The sequence below is a fragment of the Leucopleurus acutus genome (genome assembly GCF_964270905.1).
Source record: "Leucopleurus acutus genome assembly, chromosome: 2".
NCBI lineage: Eukaryota > Metazoa > Chordata > Mammalia > Artiodactyla > Delphinidae > Leucopleurus > Leucopleurus acutus.
The window spans coordinates 37,895,255-37,917,273 of record NC_139143.1 but is presented as its reverse complement, the minus strand read 5'-3'; positions in this window follow the sequence as shown (position 1 = coordinate 37,917,273).

The window sequence follows — 22,019 nt, the reverse complement described above, 5'->3', positions numbered from 1 at the left end:
TTTCTACGTAGGTAAAATGCTTTCCGTCAATCTAAAAGGATGGAAAATTGGCACAAAACACTCTGTGCATAGTTGTTTTTCACAAAGGAAAATCACAAGCGAAACAGGCATTTCACCGGGTGTAGAGCACTAACGCCCCCTAGTGCCTCTAAATGCCAAGTGAACAGAGGCGCTTAATTAAATATCGAATCCCAGCTCTCTCCGCTTGAGAGGGAGAGCAAGCCATTCTCAAGTGGAGGAGGGATGTTTTCAGCAGCTATCTGCAACATTCTCTGGACCTGGCCACTGTGTAGCTACAAAGAAACCTTTTGTCTGAGGAAACTAACTAAAGAAACTTGGAAGTGGAAAAAGCGAGAAAGAATGAGACAATACCCTTATCTTGGTGACTCATTCACTTATTCGGTCACTTACCAAATCAAATATCCAAACGTGTAGAGAGTACTGTGCTGAAAACCGCACAGAACACGGAGACGTACCCCCATTCGCAGGGAGGTTAGATACCAGAGAGGGAGACAAGATGTAGATTACCTTACGGCAGTTCCGCACCTGTCTTGTTAAACTGTTTACAGCTTCAGGGGAGAGAAGGGATCCAGAAATCGCTTGGATTCTCAGTGAAGTCTTCGCAGAGACGGAGGTGCAAAATAGGTGGACTGGAAGAAACAAAAAAATTAACCTCGTGGGTAGATGTGAAACGGAGCAGAGGTGCACAGATATTTAGACCCCGTTCTTTCTTGAAACGTCTAGAAAGTGAAACTGAAGCCAAATTACGGAGGGCCTGGAGTGTCAGTCTTAGGAGCCTGGCCGTACGGGGTTGACAGCGGGTGCCACGGATGGCTCGGAAGAGGGCAAGGGCATAACCCAAGAGCCCTGGGAGGTGTAGGAGAGGTCGCAGCGAGGGAGGTAGAAAGGCATGCGATTCTCCGAAGCAGTCACCGTAACCCAGGTGTAAACTCATAAACGGTAGACGCGGAGTAAGGGCGACACAGACGGCAGGGAGGAGTACGAGGGACACTAGAAAGGAAAACGGTCGGGGCTTCACCAGGGATTGGGTGCATTCCTTTCTCCCTCTAACAGAGGTTATCAGTAACCGGGCTAGTCGCTGGGAATCAAGAGTAAGCAAAACAGGCGTGATCTCTTCTTCCTCACGGGCCACGGGGTAAACTTACCTACCTGAAACTGGATGCGAAAGGCGATGACGGCCATAAGCGAGAGGTGCGTGGTGTCACGTGAGCTACGGTAGGGAGACGAGATGAGTTGAGTAGGTAAGGGGACGCTTTCTTGACCAAATGACACCTGAGAAGACATGAGAAGGGTGAGGCGGCATCAGTCAGCTGCAAACTAAACAGAGGGACACTTCCTGCAGAGGGGCAGCACGGGCAATGCGCCGTTGTAAGTATGCAGGCCTGAGAGGAGGCCACTGTGGGCAGGATGATTGGGAATGAAAGGAAGGAGCTGCAAGACGAGGCCGCAGAGATCACGCTCCACCCTGCCCAGGGGATGCCCTGCCCTGCGGACTAGCACACCCAGAGAGAGAGTACCAGTGCACAGCCAGATGAGAAGCCTGCTCGAGGATGCAAGCCAACGCTGCTTCTTTCACCAAGAAAGTCTTGCCTGGTAAACTAAACAGCGTATCCATAGAGCGGACACGTGATTTACATTCTGAAGCAGGCGCCCCGCCTTACGGAACGGCGACGGTTCTCAGGGGGGCTGGGCAGGAGCCGCTCCGCGCGTCTGTCCCAGGGACCCACCCGCCTGCGGGACCTCCGGCCGCCTCGCAGGAAGCTACGACGCCCAGTCCCACGGCTACCTGTGCAGCGAGGTGTACTCCGCGGACGCGTGCCACACACACTTCAAGTGGTTGGGCGGCCTGAGTGGCAAGGCGAGAGGCCTGCCTGCCGCGCAGACCAAGAAGGCGCTCTTCGGCCTGGGCCTAGGTGCTTGCGCCGCCCCCCTGGGCCTACCGGGCTCTGAGGGCCCTGCCCTGGAAGCCCAGCCCCCCACCCACGCCCTTGGTTCAGTCACAGCAGAGGTGGCCACACCCACACCCTCTGTGACCTCCGCGTTCCACCCTCCTGCAGCCCCGCCCGCCCCCCTCCGCCGGTTGCCCTGGGCTACCGAAGCTGCATCCTGGGGCCAGGGGGTTCCCAGGAGGCCAAGGGAAGACACGATGGCCTTCAATGAGTCGCAGAGGCCTTACGTGGCCTTGTGTGGTTGGGCTCACCTCTTACGTTTCAGTGAACTCTGCGAGAGGACAGGGACCTGCAGCCTCACAGTTGGGCTCCACGGTAAGGTGTGCGGGACAGACCTCAAACTGACCCACGGCATGGAGCAACACCCGCCATCGAGAGGTCTACAAGAGAGCCGCTGCAGCTAGCCCACAGGTCCGAGAAAACTAGATTCTTCTTTATCTAAGTGAGTTTTGGGGAGATTTGTTGCAAAGCATTATCACAGCAAGAGCCGACTAGTACAACATTCTCCAAATCACTGCCATGTCCACGGCTGCCACCGTGCCTACGTGTAAGGCAACTGTGTCCTCGAACTTTGAGAACTCCTGAATGAATTCTCGGTGCCTCTCCAACACAATGTACGTGGCTAAGGTGTCCCCAGATAACTTCACTAACGTACCACCGAGACCGCCCTAAGCTTTCATTAAACGCAATGCAACGTTCTTTCTATTCGTTTTCTGTTTCTACGTAGGTAAAATGCTTTCCGTCAATCTAAAAGGATGGAAAATTGGCACAAAACACTCTGTGCATAGTTGTTTTTCACAAAGGAAAATCACAAGCGAAACAGGCATTTCACCGGGTGTAGAGCACTAACGCCCCCTAGTGCCTCTAAATGCCAAGTGAACAGAGGCGCTTAATTAAATATCGAATCCCAGCTCTCTCCGCTTGAGAGGGAGAGCAAGCCATTCTCAAGTGGAGGAGGGATGTTTTCAGCAGCTATCTGCAACATTCTCTGGACCTGGCCACTGTGTAGCTACAAAGAAACCTTTTGTCTGAGGAAACTAACTAAAGAAACTTGGAAGTGGAAAAAGCGAGAAAGAATGAGACAATACCCTTATCTTGGTGACTCATTCACTTATTCGGTCACTTACCAAATCAAATATCCACTACGTGTAGAGAGTACTGTGCTGAAAACCGCACAGAACACGGAGACGTACCCCCATTCGCAGGGAGGTTAGATACCAGAGAGGGAGACAAGATGTAGATTACCTTACGGCAGTTCCGCACCTGTCTTGTTAAACTGTTTACAGCTTCAGGGGAGAGAAGGGATCCAGAAATCGCTTGGATTCTCAGTGAAGTCTTCGCAGAGACGGAGGTGCAAAATAGGTGGACTGGAAGAAACAAAAAAATTAACCTCGTGGGTAGATGTGAAACGGAGCAGAGGTGCACAGATATTTAGACCCCGTTCTTTCTTGAAACGTCTAGAAAGTGAAACTGAAGCCAAATTACGGAGGGCCTGGAGTGTCAGTCTTAGGAGCCTGGCCGTACGGGGTTGACAGCGGGTGCCACGGATGGCTCGGAAGAGGGCAAGGGCATAACCCAAGAGCCCTGGGAGGTGTAGGAGAGGTCGCAGCGAGGGAGGTAGAAAGGCATGCGATTCTCCGAAGCAGTCACCGTAACCCAGGTGTAAACTCATAAACGGTAGACGCGGAGTAAGGGCGACACAGACGGCAGGGAGGAGTACGAGGGACACTAGAAAGGAAAACGGTCGGGGCTTCACCAGGGATTGGGTGCATTCCTTTCTCCCTCTAACAGAGGTTATCAGTAACCGGGCTAGTCGCTGGGAATCAAGAGTAAGCAAAACAGGCGTGATCTCTTCTTCCTCACGGGCCACGGGGTAAACTTACCTACCTGAAACTGGATGCGAAAGGCGATGACGGCCATAAGCGAGAGGTGCGTGGTGTCACGTGAGCTACGGTAGGGAGACGAGATGAGTTGAGTAGGTAAGGGGACGCTTTCTTGACCAAATGACACCTGAGAAGACATGAGAAGGGTGAGGCGGCATCAGTCAGCTGCAAACTAAACAGAGGGACACTTCCTGCAGAGGGGCAGCACGGGCAATGCGCCGTTGTAAGTATGCAGGCCTGAGAGGAGGCCACTGTGGGCAGGATGATTGGGAATGAAAGGAAGGAGCTGCAAGACGAGGCCGCAGAGATCACGCTCCACCCTGCCCAGGGGATGCCCTGCCCTGCGGACTAGCACACCCAGAGAGAGAGTACCAGTGCACAGCCAGATGAGAAGCCTGCTCGAGGATGCAAGCCAACGCTGCTTCTTTCACCAAGAAAGTCTTGCCTGGTAAACTAAACAGCGTATCCATAGAGCGGACACGTGATTTACATTCTGAAGCAGGCGCCCCGCCTTACGGAACGGCGACGGTTCTCAGGGGGGCTGGGCAGGAGCCGCTCCGCGCGTCTGTCCCAGGGACCCACCCGCCTGCGGGACCTCCGGCCGCCTCGCAGGAAGCTACGACGCCCAGTCCCACGGCTACCTGTGCAGCGAGGTGTACTCCGCGGACGCGTGCCACACACACTTCAAGTGGTTGGGCGGCCTGAGTGGCAAGGCGAGAGGCCTGCCTGCCGCGCAGACCAAGAAGGCGCTCTTCGGCCTGGGCCTAGGTGCTTGCGCCGCCCCCCTGGGCCTACCGGGCTCTGAGGGCCCTGCCCTGGAACCCCAGACCCCCACCCACGCCCTTGGTTCAGTCACAGCAGAGGTGGCCACACCCACACCCTCTGTGACCTCCGCGTTCCACCCTCCTGCAGCCCCGCCCGCCCCCCTCCGCCGGTTGCCCTGGGCTACCGAAGCTGCATCCTGGGGCCAGGGGGTTCCCAGGAGGCCAAGGGAAGACACGATGGCCTTCAATGAGTCGCAGAGGCCTTACGTGGCCTTGTGTGGTTGGGCTCACCTCTTACGTTTCAGTGAACTCTGCGAGAGGACAGGGACCTGCAGCCTCACAGTTGGGCTCCACGGTAAGGTGTGCGGGACAGACCTCAAACTGACCCACGGCATGGAGCAACACCCGCCATCGAGAGGTCTACAAGAGAGCCGCTGCAGCTAGCCCACAGGTCCGAGAAAACTAGATTCTTCTTTATGTAAGTGAGTTTTGGGGAGATTTGTTGCAAAGCATTATCACAGCAAGAGCCGACTAGTACAACATTCTCCAAATCACTGCCATGTCCACGGCTGCCACCGTGCCTACGTGTAAGGCAACTGTGTCCTCGAACTTTGAGAACTCCTGAATGAATTCTCGGTGCCTCTCCAACACAATGTACGTGGCTAAGGTGTCCCCAGATAACTTCACTAACGTACCACCGAGACCGCCCTAAGCTTTCATTAAACGCAATGCAACGTTCTTTCTATTCGTTTTCTGTTTCTACGTAGGTAAAATGCTTTCCGTCAATCTAAAAGGATGGAAAATTGGCACAAAACACTCTGTGCATAGTTGTTTTTCACAAAGGAAAATCACAAGCGAAACAGGCATTTCACCGGGTGTAGAGCACTAACGCCCCCTAGTGCCTCTAAATGCCAAGTGAACAGAGGCGCTTAATTAAATATCGAATCCCAGCTCTCTCCGCTTGAGAGGGAGAGCAAGCCATTCTCAAGTGGAGGAGGGATGTTTTCAGCAGCTATCTGCAACATTCTCTGGACCTGGCCACTGTGTAGCTACAAAGAAACCTTTTGTCTGAGGAAACTAACTAAAGAAACTTGGAAGTGGAAAAAGCGAGAAAGAATGAGACAATACCCTTATCTTGGTGACTCATTCACTTATTCGGTCACTTACCAAATCAAATATCCACTACGTGTAGAGAGTACTGTGCTGAAAACCGCACAGAACACGGAGACGTACCCCCATTCGCAGGGAGGTTAGATACCAGAGAGGGAGACAAGATGTAGATTACCTTACGGCAGTTCCGCACCTGTCTTGTTAAACTGTTTACAGCTTCAGGGGAGAGAAGGGATCCAGAAATCGCTTGGATTCTCAGTGAAGTCTTCGCAGAGACGGAGGTGCAAAATAGGTGGACTGGAAGAAACAAAAAAATTAACCTCGTGGGTAGATGTGAAACGGAGCAGAGGTGCACAGATATTTAGACCCCGTTCTTTCTTGAAACGTCTAGAAAGTGAAACTGAAGCCAAATTACGGAGGGCCTGGAGTGTCAGTCTTAGGAGCCTGGCCGTACGGGGTTGACAGCGGGTGCCACGGATGGCTCGGAAGAGGGCAAGGGCATAACCCAAGAGCCCTGGGAGGTGTAGGAGAGGTCGCAGCGAGGGAGGTAGAAAGGCATGCGATTCTCCGAAGCAGTCACCGTAACCCAGGTGTAAACTCATAAACGGTAGACGCGGAGTAAGGGCGACACAGACGGCAGGGAGGAGTACGAGGGACACTAGAAAGGAAAACGGTCGGGGCTTCACCAGGGATTGGGTGCATTCCTTTCTCCCTCTAACAGAGGTTATCAGTAACCGGGCTAGTCGCTGGGAATCAAGAGTAAGCAAAACAGGCGTGATCTCTTCTTCCTCACGGGCCACGGGGTAAACTTACCTACCTGAAACTGGATGCGAAAGGCGATGACGGCCATAAGCGAGAGGTGCGTGGTGTCACGTGAGCTACGGTAGGGAGACGAGATGAGTTGAGTAGGTAAGGGGACGCTTTCTTGACCAAGTGACACCTGAGAAGACATGAGAAGGGTGAGGCGGCATCAGTCAGCTGCAAACTAAACAGAGGGACACTTCCTGCAGAGGGGCAGCACGGGCAATGCGCCGTTGTAAGTATGCAGGCCTGAGAGGAGGCCACTGTGGGCAGGATGATTGGGAATGAAAGGAAGGAGCTGCAAGACGAGGCCGCAGAGATCACGCTCCACCCTGCCCAGGGGATGCCCTGCCCTGCGGACTAGCACACCCAGAGAGAGAGTACCAGTGCACAGCCAGATGAGAAGCCTGCTCGAGGATGCAAGCCAACGCTGCTTCTTTCACCAAGAAAGTCTTGCCTGGTAAACTAAACAGCGTATCCATAGAGCGGACACGTGATTTACATTCTGAAGCAGGCGCCCCGCCTTACGGAACGGCGACGGTTCTCAGGGGGGCTGGGCAGGAGCCGCTCCGCGCGTCTGTCCCAGGGACCCACCCGCCTGCGGGACCTCCGGCCGCCTCGCAGGAAGCTACGACGCCCAGTCCCACGGCTACCTGTGCAGCGAGGTGTACTCCGCGGACGCGTGCCACACACACTTCAAGTGGTTGGGCGGCCTGAGTGGCAAGGCGAGAGGCCTGCCTGCCGCGCAGACCAAGAAGGCGCTCTTCGGCCTGGGCCTAGGTGCTTGCGCCGCCCCCCTGGGCCTACCGGGCTCTGAGGGCCCTGCCCTGGAACCCCAGACCCCCACCCACGCCCTTGGTTCAGTCACAGCAGAGGTGGCCACACCCACACCCTCTGTGACCTCCGCGTTCCACCCTCCTGCAGCCCCGCCCGCCCCCCTCCGCCGGTTGCCCTGGGCTACCGAAGCTGCATCCTGGGGCCAGGGGGTTCCCAGGAGGCCAAGGGAAGACACGATGGCCTTCAATGAGTCGCAGAGGCCTTACGTGGCCTTGTGTGGTTGGGCTCACCTCTTACGTTTCAGTGAACTCTGCGAGAGGACAGGGACCTGCAGCCTCACAGTTGGGCTCCACGGTAAGGTGTGCGGGACAGACCTCAAACTGACCCACGGCATGGAGCAACACCCGCCATCGAGAGGTCTACAAGAGAGCCGCTGCAGCTAGCCCACAGGTCCGAGAAAACTAGATTCTTCTTTATGTAAGTGAGTTTTGGGGAGATTTGTTGCAAAGCATTATCACAGCAAGAGCCGACTAGTACAACATTCTCCAAATCACTGCCATGTCCACGGCTGCCACCGTGCCTACGTGTAAGGCAACTGTGTCCTCGAACTTTGAGAACTCCTGAATGAATTCTCGGTGCCTCTCCAACACAATGTACGTGGCTAAGGTGTCCCCAGATAACTTCACTAACGTACCACCGAGACCGCCCTAAGCTTTCATTAAACGCAATGCAACGCTCTTTCTATTCGTTTTCTGTTTCTACGTAGGTAAAATGCTTTCCGTCAATCTAAAAGGATGGAAAATTGGCACAAAACACTCTGTGCATAGTTGTTTTTCACAAAGGAAAATAACAAGCGAAACAGGCATTTCACCGGGTGTAGAGCACTAACGCCCCCTAGTGCCTCTAAATGCCAAGTGAACAGAGGCGCTTAATTAAATATCGAATCCCAGCTCTCTCCGCTTGAGAGGGAGAGCAAGCCATTCTCAAGTGGAGGAGGGATGTTTTCAGCAGCTATCTGCAACATTCTCTGGACCTGGCCACTGTGTAGCTACAAAGAAACCTTTTGTCTGAGGAAACTAACTAAAGAAACTTGGAAGTGGAAAAAGCGAGAAAGAATGAGACAATACCCTTATCTTGGTGACTCATTCACTTATTCGGTCACTTACCAAATCAAATATCCACTACGTGTAGAGAGTACTGTGCTGAAAACCGCACAGAACACGGAGACGTACCCCCATTCGCAGGGAGGTTAGATACCAGAGAGGGAGACAAGATGTAGATTACCTTACGGCAGTTCCGCACCTGTCTTGTTAAACTGTTTACAGCTTCAGGGGAGAGAAGGGATCCAGAAATCGCTTGGATTCTCAGTGAAGTCTTCGCAGAGACGGAGGTGCAAAATAGGTGGACTGGAAGAAACAAAAAAATTAACCTCGTGGGTAGATGTGAAACGGAGCAGAGGTGCACAGATATTTAGACCCCGTTCTTTCTTGAAACGTCTAGAAAGTGAAACTGAAGCCAAATTACGGAGGGCCTGGAGTGTCAGTCTTAGGAGCCTGGCCGTACGGGGTTGACAGCGGGTGCCACGGACGGCTCGGAAGAGGGCAAGGGCATAACCCAAGAGCCCTGGGAGGTGTAGGAGAGGTCGCAGCGAGGGAGGTAGAAAGGCATGCGATTCTCCGAAGCAGTCACCGTAACCCAGGTGTAAACTCATAAACGGTAGACGCGGAGTAAGGGCGACACAGACGGCAGGGAGGAGTACGAGGGACACTAGAAAGGAAAACGGTCGGGGCTTCACCAGGGATTGGGTGCATTCCTTTCTCCCTCTAACAGAGGTTATCAGTAACCGGGCTAGTCGCTGGGAATCAAGAGTAAGCAAAACAGGCGTGATCTCTTCTTCCTCACGGGCCACGGGGTAAACTTACCTACCTGAAACTGGATGCGAAAGGCGATGACGGCCATAAGCGAGAGGTGCGTGGTGTCACGTGAGCTACGGTAGGGAGACGAGATGAGTTGAGTAGGTAAGGGGACGCTTTCTTGACCAAGTGACACCTGAGAAGACATGAGAAGGGTGAGGCGGCATCAGTCAGCTGCAAACTAAACAGAGGGACACTTCCTGCAGAGGGGCAGCACGGGCAATGCGCCGTTGTAAGTATGCAGGCCTGAGAGGAGGCCACTGTGGGCAGGATGATTGGGAATGAAAGGAAGGAGCTGCAAGACGAGGCCGCAGAGATCACGCTCCACCCTGCCCAGGGGATGCCCTGCCCTGCGGACTAGCACACCCAGAGAGAGAGTACCAGTGCACAGCCAGATGAGAAGCCTGCTCGAGGATGCAAGCCAACGCTGCTTCTTTCACCAAGAAAGTCTTGCCTGGTAAACTAAACAGCGTATCCATAGAGCGGACACGTGATTTACATTCTGAAGCAGGCGCCCCGCCTTACGGAACGGCGACGGTTCTCAGGGGGGCCGGGCAGGAGCCGCTCCGCGCGTCTGTCCCAGGGACCCACCCGCCTGCGGGACCTCCGGCCGCCTCGCAGGAAGCTACGACGCCCAGTCCCACGGCTACCTGTGCAGCGAGGTGTACTCCGCGGACGCGTACCACACACACTTCAAGTGGTTGGGCGGCCTGAGTGGCAAGGCGAGAGGCCTGCCTGCCGCGCAGACCAAGAAGGCACTCTTCGGCCTGGGCCTAGGTGCTTGCGCCGCCCCCCTGGGCCTACCGGGCTCTGAGGGCCCTGCCCTGGAACCCCAGACCCCCACCCACGCCCTTGGTTCAGTCACAGCAGAGGTGGCCACACCCACACCCTCTGTGACCTCCGCGTTCCACCCTCCTGCAGCCCCGCCCGCCCCCCTCCGCCGGTTGCCCTGGGCTACCGAAGCTGCATCCTGGGGCCAGGGGGTTCCCAGGAGGCCAAGGGAAGACACGATGGCCTTCAATGAGTCGCAGAGGCCTTACGTGGCCTTGTGTGGTTGGGCTCACCTCTTACGTTTCAGTGAACTCTGCGAGAGGACAGGGACCTGCAGCCTCACAGTTGGGCTCCACGGTAAGGTGTGCGGGACAGACCTCAAACTGACCCACGGCATGGAGCAACACCCGCCATCGAGAGGTCTACAAGAGAGCCGCTGCAGCTAGCCCACAGGTCCGAGAAAACTAGATTCTTCTTTATCTAAGTGAGTTTTGGGGAGATTTGTTGCAAAGCATTATCACAGCAAGAGCCGACTAGTACAACATTCTCCAAATCACTGCCATGTCCACGGCTGCCACCGTGCCTACGTGTAAGGCAACTGTGTCCTCGAACTTTGAGAACTCCTGAATGAATTCTCGGTGCCTCTCCAACACAATGTACGTGGCTAAGGTGTCCCCAGATAACTTCACTAACGTACCACCGAGACCGCCCTAAGCTTTCATTAAACGCAATGCAACGCTCTTTCTATTCCTTTTCTGTTTCTACGTAGGTAAAATGCTTTCCGTCAATCTAAAAGGATGGAAAATTGGCACAAAACACTCTGTGCATAGTTGTTTTTCACAAAGGAAAATCACAAGCGAAACAGGCATTTCACCGGGTGTAGAGCACTAACGCCCCCTAGTGCCTCTAAATGCCAAGTGAACAGAGGCGCTTAATTAAATATCGAATCCCAGCTCTCTCCGCTTGAGAGGGAGAGCAAGCCATTCTCAAGTGGAGGAGGGATGTTTTCAGCAGCTATCTGCAACATTCTCTGGACCTGGCCACTGTGTAGCTACAAAGAAACCTTTTGTCTGAGGAAACTAACTAAAGAAACTTGGAAGTGGAAAAAGCGAGAAAGAATGAGACAATACCCTTATCTTGGTGACTCATTCACTTATTCGGTCACTTACCAAATCAAATATCCACTACGTGTAGAGAGTACTGTGCTGAAAACCGCACAGAACACGGAGACGTACCCCCATTCGCAGGGAGGTTAGATACCAGAGAGGGAGACAAGATGTAGATTACCTTACGGCAGTTCCGCACCTGTCTTGTTAAACTGTTTACAGCTTCAGGGGAGAGAAGGGATCCAGAAATCGCTTGGATTCTCAGTGAAGTCTTCGCAGAGACGGAGGTGCAAAATAGGTGGACTGGAAGAAACAAAAAAATTAACCTCGTGGGTAGATGTGAAACGGAGCAGAGGTGCACAGATATTTAGACCCCGTTCTTTCTTGAAACGTCTAGAAAGTGAAACTGAAGCCAAATTACGGAGGGCCTGGAGTGTCAGTCTTAGGAGCTTGGCCGTACGGGGTTGACAGCGGGTGCCACGGACGGCTCGGAAGAGGGCAAGGGCATAACCCAAGAGCCCTGGGAGGTGTAGGAGAGGTCGCAGCGAGGGAGGTAGAAAGGCATGCGATTCTCCGAAGCAGTCACCGTAACCCAGGTGTAAACTCATAAACGGTAGACGCGGAGTAAGGGCGACACAGACGGCAGGGAGGAGTACGAGGGACACTAGAAAGGAAAACGGTCGGGGCTTCACCAGGGATTGGGTGCATTCCTTTCTCCCTCTAACAGAGGTTATCAGTAACCGGGCTAGTCGCTGGGAATCAAGAGTAAGCAAAACAGGCGTGATCTCTTCTTCCTCACGGGCCACGGGGTAAACTTACCTACCTGAAACTGGATGCGAAAGGCGATGACGGCCATAAGCGAGAGGTGCGTGGTGTCACGTGAGCTACGGTAGGGAGACGAGATGAGTTGAGTAGGTAAGGGGACGCTTTCTTGACCAAGTGACACCTGAGAAGACATGAGAAGGGTGAGGCGGCATCAGTCAGCTGCAAACTAAACAGAGGGACACTTCCTGCAGAGGGGCAGCACGGGCAATGCGCCGTTGTAAGTATGCAGGCCTGAGAGGAGGCCACTGTGGGCAGGATGATTGAGAATGAAAGGAAGGAGCTGCAAGACGAGGCCGCAGAGATCACGCTCCACCCTGCCCAGGGGCTGCCCTGCCCTGCGGACTAGCACACCCAGAGAGAGAGTACCAGTGCACAGCCAGATGACAAGCCTGCTCGACGATGCAAGCCAACGCTGCTTCTTTCACCAAGAAAGTCTTGCCTGGTAAACTAAACAGCGTATCCATAGAGCGGACACGTGATTTACATTCTGAAGCAGGCGCCCCGCCTTACGGAACGGCGACGGTTCTCAGGGGGGCCGGGCAGGAGCCGCTCCGCACGTCTGTCCCAGGGACCCACCCGCCTGCGGGACCTCCGGCCGCCTCGCAGGAAGCTACGACGCCCAGTCCCACGGCTACCTGTGCAGCGAGGTGTACTCCGCGGACGCGTGCCACACACACTTCAAGTTGTTGGGCGGCCTGAGTGGCAAGGCGAGAGGCCTGCCTGCCGCGCAGACCAAGAAGGCGCTCTTCGGCCTGGGCCTAGGTGCTTGCGCCGCCCCCCTGGGCCTACCGGGCTCTGAGGGCCCTGCCCTGGACCCCCAGCCCCCCACCCACGCCCTTGGTTCAGTCACAGTAGAGGTGGCCACACCCACACCCTCTGTGACCTCTGCGTTCCACCCTCCTGCAGCCCCGCCCGCCCCCCTCCGCAGGTTGCCCTGGGCTACCAAAGCTGCATCCTGGGGCCAGGGGGTTCCCAGGAGGCCAAGGGAAGACACGATGGCCTTCAATGAGTCGCAGAGGCCTTACGTGGCCTTGTGTGGTTGGGCTCATCTCTTACGTTTCAGTGAACTCTGCGAGAGGACAGGGACCTGCAGCCTCACAGTTGGGCTCCACGGTAAGGTGTGCGGGACAGACCTCAAACTGACCCACGGCATGGAGCAACACCCGCCATCGAGAGGTCTACAAGAGAGCCGCTGCAGCTAGCCCACAGGTCCGAGAAAACTAGATTCTTCTTTATGTAAGTGAGTTTTGGGGAGATTTGTTGCAAAGCATTATCACAGCAAGAGCCGACTAGTACAACATTCTCCAAATCACTGCCATGTCCACGGCTGCCACCGTGCCTACGTGTAAGGCAACTGTGTCCTCGAACTTTGAGAACTCCTGAATGAATTCTCGGTGCCTCTCCAACACAATGTACGTGGCTAAGGTGTCCCCAGATAACTTCACTAACGTACCACCGAGACCGCCCTAAGCTTTCATTAAACGCAATGCAACGCTCTTTCTATTCGTTTTCTGTTTCTACGTAGGTAAAATGCTTTCCGTCAATCTAAAAGGATGGAAAATTGGCACAAAACACTCTGTGCATAGTTGTTTTTCACAAAGGAAAATAACAAGCGAAACAGGCATTTCACCGGGTGTAGAGCACTAACGCCCCCTAGTGCCTCTAAATGCCAAGTGAACAGAGGCGCTTAATTAAATATCGAATCCCAGCTCTCTCCGCTTGAGAGGGAGAGCAAGCCATTCTCAAGTGGAGGAGGGATGTTTTCAGCAGCTATCTGCAACATTCTCTGGACCTGGCCACTGTGTAGCTACAAAGAAACCTTTTGTCTGAGGAAACTAACTAAAGAAACTTGGAAGTGGAAAAAGCGAGAAAGAATGAGACAATACCCTTATCTTGGTGACTCATTCACTTATTCGGTCACTTACCAAATCAAATATCCACTACGTGTAGAGAGTACTGTGCTGAAAACCGCACAGAACACGGAGACGTACCCCCATTCGCAGGGAGGTTAGATACCAGAGAGGGAGACAAGATGTAGATTACCTTACGGCAGTTCCGCACCTGTCTTGTTAAACTGTTTACAGCTTCAGGGGAGAGAAGGGATCCAGAAATCGCTTGGATTCTCAGTGAAGTCTTCGCAGAGACGGAGGTGCAAAATAGGTGGACTGGAAGAAACAAAAAAATTAACCTCGTGGGTAGATGTGAAACGGAGCAGAGGTGCACAGATATTTAGACCCCGTTCTTTCTTGAAACGTCTAGAAAGTGAAACTGAAGCCAAATTACGGAGGGCCTGGAGTGTCAGTCTTAGGAGCTTGGCCGTACGGGGTTGACAGCGGGTGCCACGGACGGCTCGGAAGAGGGCAAGGGCATAACCCAAGAGCCCTGGGAGGTGTAGGAGAGGTCGCAGCGAGGGAGGTAGAAAGGCATGCGATTCTCCGAAGCAGTCACCGTAACCCAGGTGTAAACTCATAAACGGTAGACGCGGAGTAAGGGCGACACAGACGGCAGGGAGGAGTACGAGGGACACTAGAAAGGAAAACGGTCGGGGCTTCACCAGGGATTGGGTGCATTCCTTTCTCCCTCTAACAGAGGTTATCAGTAACCGGGCTAGTCGCTGGGAATCAAGAGTAAGCAAAACAGGCGTGATCTCTTCTTCCTCACGGGCCACGGGGTAAACTTACCTACCTGAAACTGGATGCGAAAGGCGATGACGGCCATAAGCGAGAGGTGCGTGGTGTCACGTGAGCTACGGTAGGGAGACGAGATGAGTTGAGTAGGTAAGGGGACGCTTTCTTGACCAAGTGACACCTGAGAAGACATGAGAAGGGTGAGGCGGCATCAGTCAGCTGCAAACTAAACAGAGGGACACTTCCTGCAGAGGGGCAGCACGGGCAATGCGCCGTTGTAAGTATGCAGGCCTGAGAGGAGGCCACTGTGGGCAGGATGATTGAGAATGAAAGGAAGGAGCTGCAAGACGAGGCCGCAGAGATCACGCTCCACCCTGCCCAGGGGCTGCCCTGCCCTGCGGACTAGCACACCCAGAGAGAGAGTACCAGTGCACAGCCAGATGAGAAGCCTGCTCGACGATGCAAGCCAACGCTGCTTCTTTCACCAAGAAAGTCTTGCCTGGTAAACTAAACAGCGTATCCATAGAGCGGACACGTGATTTACATTCTGAAGCAGGCGCCCCGCCTTACGGAACGGCGACGGTTCTCAGGGGGGCCGGGCAGGAGCCGCTCCGCGCGTCTGTCCCAGGGACCCACCCGCCTGCGGGACCTCCGGCCGCCTCGCAGGAAGCTACGACGCCCAGTCCCACGGCTACCTGTGCAGCGAGGTGTACTCCGCGGACGCGTACCACACACACTTCAAGTGGTTGGGCGGCCTGAGTGGCAAGGCGAGAGGCCTGCCTGCCGCGCAGACCAAGAAGGCACTCTTCGGCCTGGGCCTAGGTGCTTGCGCCGCCCCCCTGGGCCTACCGGGCTCTGAGGGCCCTGCCCTGGAACCCCAGACCCCCACCCACGCCCTTGGTTCAGTCACAGCAGAGGTGGCCACACCCACACCCTCTGTGACCTCCGCGTTCCACCCTCCTGCAGCCCCGCCCGCCCCCCTCCGCCGGTTGCCCTGGGCTACCGAAGCTGCATCCTGGGGCCAGGGGGTTCCCAGGAGGCCAAGGGAAGACACGATGGCCTTCAATGAGTCGCAGAGGCCTTACGTGGCCTTGTGTGGTTGGGCTCACCTCTTACGTTTCAGTGAACTCTGCGAGAGGACAGGGACCTGCAGCCTCACAGTTGGGCTCCACGGTAAGGTGTGCGGGACAGACCTCAAACTGACCCACGGCATGGAGCAACACCCGCCATCGAGAGGTCTACAAGAGAGCCGCTGCAGCTAGCCCACAGGTCCGAGAAAACTAGATTCTTCTTTATCTAAGTGAGTTTTGGGGAGATTTGTTGCAAAGCATTATCACAGCAAGAGCCGACTAGTACAACATTCTCCAAATCACTGCCATGTCCACGGCTGCCACCGTGCCTACGTGTAAGGCAACTGTGTCCTCGAACTTTGAGAACTCCTGAATGAATTCTCGGTGCCTCTCCAACACAATGTACGTGGCTAAGGTGTCCCCAGATAACTTCACTAACGTACCACCGAGACCGCCCTAAGCTTTCATTAAACGCAATGCAACGCTCTTTCTATTCCTTTTCTGTTTCTACGTAGGTAAAATGCTTTCCGTCAATCTAAAAGGATGGAAAATTGGCACAAAACACTCTGTGCATAGTTGTTTTTCACAAAGGAAAATCACAAGCGAAACAGGCATTTCACCGGGTGTAGAGCACTAACGCCCCCTAGTGCCTCTAAATGCCAAGTGAACAGAGGCGCTTAATTAAATATCGAATCCCAGCTCTCTCCGCTTGAGAGGGAGAGCAAGCCATTCTCAAGTGGAGGAGGGATGTTTTCAGCAGCTATCTGCAACATTCTCTGGACCTGGCCACTGTGTAGCTACAAAGAAACCTTTTGTCTGAGGAAACTAACTAAAGAAACTTGGAAGTGGAAAAAGCGAGAAAGAATGAGACAATACCCTTATCTTGGTGACTCATTCACTTATTCGGTCACTTACCAAATCAAATATCCACTACGTGTAGAGAGTACTGTGCTGAAAACCGCACAGAACACGGAGACGTACCCCCATTCGCAGGGAGGTTAGATACCAGAGAGGGAGACAAGATGTAGATTACCTTACGGCAGTTCCGCACCTGTCTTGTTAAACTGTTTACAGCTTCAGGGGAGAGAAGGGATCCAGAAATCGCTTGGATTCTCAGTGAAGTCTTCGCAGAGACGGAGGTGCAAAATAGGTGGACTGGAAGAAACAAAAAAATTAACCTCGTGGGTAGATGTGAAACGGAGCAGAGGTGCACAGATATTTAGACCCCGTTCTTTCTTGAAACGTCTAGAAAGTGAAACTGAAGCCAAATTACGGAGGGCCTGGAGTGTCAGTCTTAGGAGCTTGGCCGTACGGGGTTGACAGCGGGTGCCACGGACGGCTCGGAAGAGGGCAAGGGCATAACCCAAGAGCCCTGGGAGGTGTAGGAGAGGTCGCAGCGAGGGAGGTAGAAAGGCATGCGATTCTCCGAAGCAGTCACCGTAACCCAGGTGTAAACTCATAAACGGTAGACGCGGAGTAAGGGCGACACAGACGGCAGGGAGGAGTACGAGGGACACTAGAAAGGAAAACGGTCGGGGCTTCACCAGGGATTGGGTGCATTCCTTTCTCCCTCTAACAGAGGTTATCAGTAACCGGGCTAGTCGCTGGGAATCAAGAGTAAGCAAAACAGGCGTGATCTCTTCTTCCTCACGGGCCACGGGGTAAACTTACCTACCTGAAACTGGATGCGAAAGGCGATGACGGCCATAAGCGAGAGGTGCGTGGTGTCACGTGAGCTACGGTAGGGAGACGAGATGAGTTGAGTAGGTAAGGGGACGCTTTCTTGACCAAGTGACACCTGAGAAGACATGAGAAGGGTGAGGCGGCATCAGTCAGCTGCAAACTAAACAGAGGGACACTTCCTGCAGAGGGGCAGCACGGGCAATGCGCCGTTGTAAGTATGCAGGCCTGAGAGGAGGCCACTGTGGGCAGGATGATTGAGAATGAAAGGAAGGAGCTGCAAGACGAGGCCGCAGAGATCACGCTCCACCCTGCCCAGGGGCTGCCCTGCCCTGCGGACTAGCACACCCAGAGAGAGAGTACCAGTGCACAGCCAGATGACAAGCCTGCTCGACGATGCAAGCCAACGCTGCTTCTTTCACCAAGAAAGTCTTGCCTGGTAAACTAAACAGCGTATCCATAGAGCGGACACGTGATTTACATTCTGAAGCAGGCGCCCCGCCTTACGGAACGGCGACGGTTCTCAGGGGGGCCGGGCAGGAGCCGCTCCGCACGTCTGTCCCAGGGACCCACCCGCCTGCGGGACCTCCGGCCGCCTCGCAGGAAGCTACGACGCCCAGTCCCACGGCTACCTGTGCAGCGAGGTGTACTCCGCGGACGCGTGCCACACACACTTCAAGTTGTTGGGCAGCCTGAGTGGCAAGGCGAGAGGCCTGCCTGCCGCGCAGACCAAGAAGGCGCTCTTCGGCCTGGGCCTAGGTGCTTGCGCCGCCCCCCTGGGCCTACCGGGCTCTGAGGGCCCTGCCCTGGACCCCCAGCCCCCCACCCACGCCCTTGGTTCAGTCACAGTAGAGGTGGCCACACCCACACCCTCTGTGACCTCTGCGTTCCACCCTCCTGCAGCCCCGCCCGCCCCCCTCCGCCGGTTGCCCTGGGCTACCAAAGCTGCATCCTGGGGCCAGGGGGTTCCCAGGAGGCCAAGGGAAGACACGATGGCCTTCAATGAGTCGCAGAGGCCTTACGTGGCCTTGTGTGGTTGGGCTCATCTCTTACGTTTCAGTGAACTCTGCGAGAGGACAGGGACCTGCAGCCTCACAGTTGGGCTCCACGGTAAGGTGTGCGGGACAGACCTCAAACTGACCCACGGCATGGAGCAACACCCGCCATCGAGAGGTCTACAAGAGAGCCGCTGCAGCTAGCCCACAGGTCCGAGAAAACTAGATTCTTCTTTATGTAAGTGAGTTTTGGGGAGATTTGTTGCAAAGCATTATCACAGCAAGAGCCGACTAGTACAACATTCTCCAAATCACTGCCATGTCCACGGCTGCCACCGTGCCTACGTGTAAGGCAACTGTGTCCTCGAACTTTGAGAACTCCTGAATGAATTCTCGGTGCCTCTCCAACACAATGTACGTGGCTAAGGTGTCCCCAGATAACTTCACTAACGTACCACCGAGACCGCCCTAAGCTTTCATTAAACGCAATGCAACGCTCTTTCTATTCGTTTTCTGTTTCTACGTAGGTAAAATGCTTTCCGTCAATCTAAAAGGATGGAAAATTGGCACAAAACACTCTGTGCATAGTTGTTTTTCACAAAGGAAAATAACAAGCGAAACAGGCATTTCACCGGGTGTAGAGCACTAACGCCCCCTAGTGCCTCTAAATGCCAAGTGAACAGAGGCGCTTAATTAAATATCGAATCCCAGCTCTCTCCGCTTGAGAGGGAGAGCAAGCCATTCTCAAGTGGAGGAGGGATGTTTTCAGCAGCTATCTGCAACATTCTCTGGACCTGGCCACTGTGTAGCTACAAAGAAACCTTTTGTCTGAGGAAACTAACTAAAGAAACTTGGAAGTGGAAAAAGCGAGAAAGAATGAGACAATACCCTTATCTTGGTGACTCATTCACTTATTCGGTCACTTACCAAATCAAATATCCACTACGTGTAGAGAGTACTGTGCTGAAAACCGCACAGAACACGGAGACGTACCCCCATTCGCAGGGAGGTTAGATACCAGAGAGGGAGACAAGATGTAGATTACCTTACGGCAGTTCCGCACCTGTCTTGTTAAACTGTTTACAGCTTCAGGGGAGAGAAGGGATCCAGAAATCGCTTGGATTCTCAGTGAAGTCTTCGCAGAGACGGAGGTGCAAAATAGGTGGACTGGAAGAAACAAAAAAATTAACCTCGTGGGTAGATGTGAAACGGAGCAGAGGTGCACAGATATTTAGACCCCGTTCTTTCTTGAAACGTCTAGAAAGTGAAACTGAAGCCAAATTACGGAGGGCCTGGAGTGTCAGTCTTAGGAGCTTGGCCGTACGGGGTTGACAGCGGGTGCCACGGACGGCTCGGAAGAGGGCAAGGGCATAACCCAAGAGCCCTGGGAGGTGTAGGAGAGGTCGCAGCGAGGGAGGTAGAAAGGCATGCGATTCTCCGAAGCAGTCACCGTAACCCAGGTGTAAACTCATAAACGGTAGACGCGGAGTAAGGGCGACACAGACGGCAGGGAGGAGTACGAGGGACACTAGAAAGGAAAACGGTCGGGGCTTCACCAGGGATTGGGTGCATTCCTTTCTCCCTCTAACAGAGGTTATCAGTAACCGGGCTAGTCGCTGGGAATCAAGAGTAAGCAAAACAGGCGTGATCTCTTCTTCCTCACGGGCCACGGGGTAAACTTACCTACCTGAAACTGGATGCGAAAGGCGATGACGGCCATAAGCGAGAGGTGCGTGGTGTCACGTGAGCTACGGTAGGGAGACGAGATGAGTTGAGTAGGTAAGGGGACGCTTTCTTGACCAAGTGACACCTGAGAAGACATGAGAAGGGTGAGGCGGCATCAGTCAGCTGCAAACTAAACAGAGGGACACTTCCTGCAGAGGGGCAGCACGGGCAATGCGCCGTTGTAAGTATGCAGGCCTGAGAGGAGGCCACTGTGGGCAGGATGATTGAGAATGAAAGGAAGGAGCTGCAAGACGAGGCCGCAGAGATCACGCTCCACCCTGCCCAGGGGCTGCCCTGCCCTGCGGACTAGCACACCCAGAGAGAGAGTACCAGTGCACAGCCAGATGACAAGCCTGCTCGACGATGCAAGCCAACGCTGCTTCTTTCACCAAGAAAGTCTTGCCTGGTAAACTAAACAGCGTATCCATAGAGCGGACACGTGATTTACATTCTGAAGCAGGCGCCCCGCCTTACGGAACGGCGACGGTTCTCAGGGGGGCCGGGCAGGAGCCGCTCCGCACGTCTGTCCCAGGGACCCACCCGCCTGCGGGACCTCCGGCCGCCTCGCAGGAAGCTACGACGCCCAGTCCCACGGCTACCTGTGCAGCGAGGTGTACTCCGCGGACGCGTGCCACACACACTTCAAGTTGTTGGGCGGCCTGAGTGGCAAGGCGAGAGGCCTGCCTGCCGCGCAGACCAAGAAGGCGCTCTTCGGCCTGGGCCTAGGTGCTTGCGCCGCCCCCCTGGGCCTACCGGGCTCTGAGGGCCCTGCCCTGGACCCCCAGCCCCCCACCCACGCCCTTGGTTCAGTCACAGTAGAGGTGGCCACACCCACACCCTCTGTGACCTCTGCGTTCCACCCTCCTGCAGCCCCGCCCGCCCCCCTCCGCCGGTTGCCCTGGGCTACCAAAGCTGCATCCTGGGGCCAGGGGGTTCCCAGGAGGCCAAGGGAAGACACGATGGCCTTCAATGAGTCGCAGAGGCCTTACGTGGCCTTGTGTGGTTGGGCTCATCTCTTACGTTTCAGTGAACTCTGCGAGAGGACAGGGACCTGCAGCCTCACAGTTGGGCTCCACGGTAAGGTGTGCGGGATAGACCTCAAACTGACCCACGGCATGGAGCAACACCCGCCATCGAGAGGTCTACAAGAGAGCCGCTGCAGCTAGCCCACAGGTCCGAGAAAACTAGATTCTTCTTTATGTAAGTGAGTTTTGGGGAGATTTGTTGCAAAGCATTATCACAGCAAGAGCCGACTAGTACAACATTCTCCAAATCACTGCCATGTCCACGGCTGCCACCGTGCCTACGTGTAAGGCAACTGTGTCCTCGAACTTTGAGAACTCCTGAATGAATTCTCGGTGCCTCTCCAACACAATGTACGTGGCTAAGGTGTCCCCAGATAACTTCACTAACGTACCACCGAGACCGCCCTAAGCTTTCATTAAACGCAATGCAACGCTCTTTCTATTCGTTTTCTGTTTCTACGTAGGTAAAATGCTTTCCGTCAATCTAAAAGGATGGAAAATTGGCACAAAACACTCTGTGCATAGTTGCTTTTCACAAAGGAAAATAACAAGCGAAACAGGCATTTCACCGGGTGTAGAGCACTAACGCCCCCTAGTGCCTCTAAATGCCAAGTGAACAGAGGCGCTTAATTAAATATCGAATCCCAGCTCTCTCCGCTTGAGAGGGAGAGCAAGCCATTCTCAAGTGGAGGAGGGATGTTTTCAGCAGCTATCTGCAACATTCTCTGGACCTGGCCACTGTGTAGCTACAAAGAAACCTTTTGTCTGAGGAAACTAACTAAAGAAACTTGGAAGTGGAAAAAGCGAGAAAGAATGAGACAATACCCTTATCTTGGTGACTCATTCACTTATTCGGTCACTTACCAAATCAAATATCCACTACGTGTAGAGAGTACTGTGCTGAAAACCGCACAGGACACGGAGACGTACCCCCATTCGCAGGGAGGTTAGATACCAGAGAGGGAGACAAGATGTAG